Source organism: Bos taurus, chromosome 29 (genome assembly GCF_002263795.3).
Source record: "Bos taurus isolate L1 Dominette 01449 registration number 42190680 breed Hereford chromosome 29, ARS-UCD2.0, whole genome shotgun sequence".
Classification (NCBI taxonomy): Eukaryota; Metazoa; Chordata; class Mammalia; order Artiodactyla; family Bovidae; genus Bos; species Bos taurus.
In genome coordinates, this window is record NC_037356.1 from 41689069 (window position 1) to 41692905 (window position 3837).

The following is a 3837-nucleotide window of genomic DNA, read 5'->3' on the forward strand; positions in this document are numbered from 1 at the left end:
GTATTCTTGCCTGGAAAATCCCATGGATGGAGGAGCTTGGTGGGCTGCAGTCCATGGGGTCGCGAAGAGTCAGACATGACTGAGCGCCTTCACTTTCACTTTTTACTTTCATGCATTGGAGAAGGAAATGGCAACCCACTCCAGTGTCCTTGCCTGGAGAATCCCAGGGACGGGGGAGCCTGGTGGGCTGTTGTCTATGTGGTCGCACAGGGTTGGACACGACTGAAGCGATGCAGCAGCAGCAGCAGCAATTTAAAAAAGTACTCCACATGTTTAAAATGATGAATGGAACAATTAAGTCACATTATTCAATAGAAAATGTGGGTACAATATCTCAGGATTAAGAAAATTTTCTGATTAGTAAAAACAAATACCAGCAGTTTAAATATAGGTATATTTGACTAAATACTCATTTAAAACCTCTATTGGACAAAACTCTAAAAACTTATGGGATAAATCTAGAAAAATATTAATATTCACCAAAATGATAAAGTACCTTTAGGATATTTTACTTTCTTTATCAGTTTCTGTATTCTAAGTTTTAAAAGGATAATGCAATATTTTAAAATATTGTACAGTCATCAAAAATAAACTGAAAAAAGACCAAATAACAATTTTCAAAATGATTACATATTAATATGTGGGATTCTAATAATCATGGAAAGAATATGTAATTCAATATTAGATGGTCAAAAGGCAAGAACATATACTTTTCAAAAGAAAAAAAACCCTATGAGTAATAAATTTATGAAAATGTACAAACCACTGGAATTTAAAGACATACAAACTAAATAAAATACCAACTTTTATTTTCCAAAAGAATGTAAATGAAAATTTGTAAATTGATGGTTGAATTAGAAAATAACATGTGCCATGCATTTGTGTAAAACAGAATGGTGTCATTATAAGTAGCTTTAAAAATGTTTCATTGATTCAGCAATAATTTATTCAGCATGTAAGTCATTAAACAGTGTGCTAAGAACCTTGGATACACAGAGGAAATTACAAAAAATTAGATATTAGCAGATATTAATCTACATGTGATAGATATTAGTCCATGTGTACTGGTGTGGCATCTTATTTTTATTTTATATGATCAAAAAAGATTTATTTTAAAGTCCTCATTCCCTCCAGGCTGGTGAAAAATTGCAAATCAGTTACTTTGGGAAGTTATTTCCATAAGTCTTCCACACCAGAGCTATCTAGCTTCTAGGAGTATATACAATGGCAAGGTGATAATGTGGTTACAAGGAGGACTGCACTGGTTATCAGTCGTCTATTCAAAGAAATTACCAGGTTACTACTGGCCCAAGGGACACTGGGGTGCAGCAACTTTACCATTCACACCATAATGAGATGTTGGAATCTGGAGCTTCTCATCTGACAGCATAGCTTCTTATACAGCTATAGACATAGGAGTCTTCTGTTTCCATGCAGTGTTGCCAGGGCTCAGGACTGGGTTCTTGCTCCCCCAAGATCTACTAACATTCCTTCATTCTCAGACTTCCCAGACACTCAACTTCTTTCTCTTATTAGCTCTTCTACATACACCCTCTAGTTACCTCATGGGCTTTAGCTTTTGAAACACACTCAATCAAATCAATCAGTCTTACAATCTTCTTTTATTTTTCTCCTGCCAATAACTTCCAAGAGACTGAGAAACAGAAATGACAACCTGCAAGAAGCGAGAGAGAAAGGAATGCCAGGGAACTATCAATGATGAATATCATTGGTTTATCCATTCTTCTTTCTAATGAAATGTTTGATATCCCATCATGAGAAAGACCAGACAGCATCTATTGTGCATCACCCCAAAGACTGAGTGCCAGCCCACAAAATATGATGTTTTGTGGCAGAGAAAGCCCCACAGGTCCTCATGGGTTTTTGTTTTTTTTTTTAATATTTACTTATTTATTTGGCTGCATCAGGTCTTAGTCGCAGCACATGGCATCTTCACTGCTGTGCACAGACTCTAGTTCTGGCATGGGGTTTCCTGAGTGTGTGGCCTCAGTAGTAACAGTGCACAGATTTTGTTCTGCAGCATGTGGGTATCTTAGTTTGCTGACCAGGGATTGAACCTGTGCCCCCTGCATTGCAAGGTGGATTCTTAACCACTGGACCACCAGGGAAATCCCCTTCATGGTCTTTGATGCTACCATCCACAGTTGTGGCCCAGCAAATGCTCCATAATACAAACAGTAGAGTGATGTGTGTTATGGTGGAGAAGTACGGTAAGCACAAGTATAGAAAATTGGAGTGACAGGGTTGGGCAAGTATCCTTTCAGTTTAACACAAACTTTCAGGCTGATTCTTCAAAAACCTCATCAGTGTTTCCAAATTGTCATTGTCTTACAGCAGGATTATCAGTGAACATGTTTCATTTACTCTGTATTTTGTCGTATTTATCAAAAGGCGTTTTATAAAAGGAAAAACAGAATTCAGAGAACTAGCTACATTTAAAATCAAGTGAGGAAATGCTGTATGGCAAATCCTTTCTCCTATTGTAATATTATATCTTCCTTGATATAGATACCAACTACCCCTTAATACAGACCCTTCAAACATACCCTTCTAAGCCATGAGTCTGTATATAATTTTTGACAATTTTTATATAAAACATGAGTCTATTAATTATTCAGAAATAGCATTATGAAGTCTAGTCAAACGTTTCTAAACGAGCATGGTACATAAAGCCAGTGCAGCTATAATAGGACAGCAGATGATTCATGTAAAGACATGGCATGGAAATCTCTGCTGAAAGAGGTTTCCACCAGTATCCTTGCTACCAAGTTATTGACTCTATATTTTCTCAAAGTTATTGAATGGAATATGGTCTTGTGATGGACCTGAGAAAAGAAAATGTGTGAAAACTAGAGAGCTTGTCTGTGTCACCACTCATGCAGTTTAGTAAAGCTGGGGTTGGTTGCTTGGTTGGTTGGTTGGTTGATTTTTCACCATCCCATGGACACATAATCTTTTCAGAAAACTCAGAGACATTAGTTGAGCCTTGTTCCCCAGAATCTATTTTGTTCAGAGTCCATGAGCTGCTGTTGATCACAAGACAGAGGTTAAGAGGCTAAGTCACCATTAGCCTCTTATAGCACAGCACGCTCTGTAGGAGCTAAAAACTCTTATATGAGGATATCTCAACTACAGAGCTGCCATTTGTCATCTATCAATATGTTTTACTTCCTAGATATAGTGTTTATTGTTCCATTTTAGATAACCTGTGGTAATAATAAAAGAAACATATCATGCCTCTGGAAAATACAGATAGATGTGCCACAACAAGAGTATGACTTAATGCATACATCTATTCTTTGGGTCCTTGGTTAAGGGGATGTACATCCTTCAGTGTTACACCTATTGGTAACATCCTTTACAACAACCAAAGTACTACACATATATAATATATCTAGTGTCACAACACATTCAGCAGTATCAATCACTACTACCTGATGGCCCAAAAGTTCCAACCCACAAAATTACATTAGCAACATCTTAGCAAGATGGCAGAAAAAGAAGCCCTAGACCTTCCTTCCCCACAGATTTAACAACAAAATTACAAAATACTTCTGTGAGAAATCCAGAATCCAATTAAAATATTCATGTACCCCAGATGAGCATGAAGCCAACATCACCAACCAGTAGGGAATTCCAAACACTCTCCACCCTCTCTAATCAGAGCCCATCTGTACACCTCACACTGAGGGGCATTTGACTAGAAATCACCGAATTCTATCTTCTTTCTGGAGAAGAAATTAAAATATTGTAAGTTCAACTGATTTACACCAGGTTTCTGGAGAGATTATCATCTATATAAATGAATAGATGCCA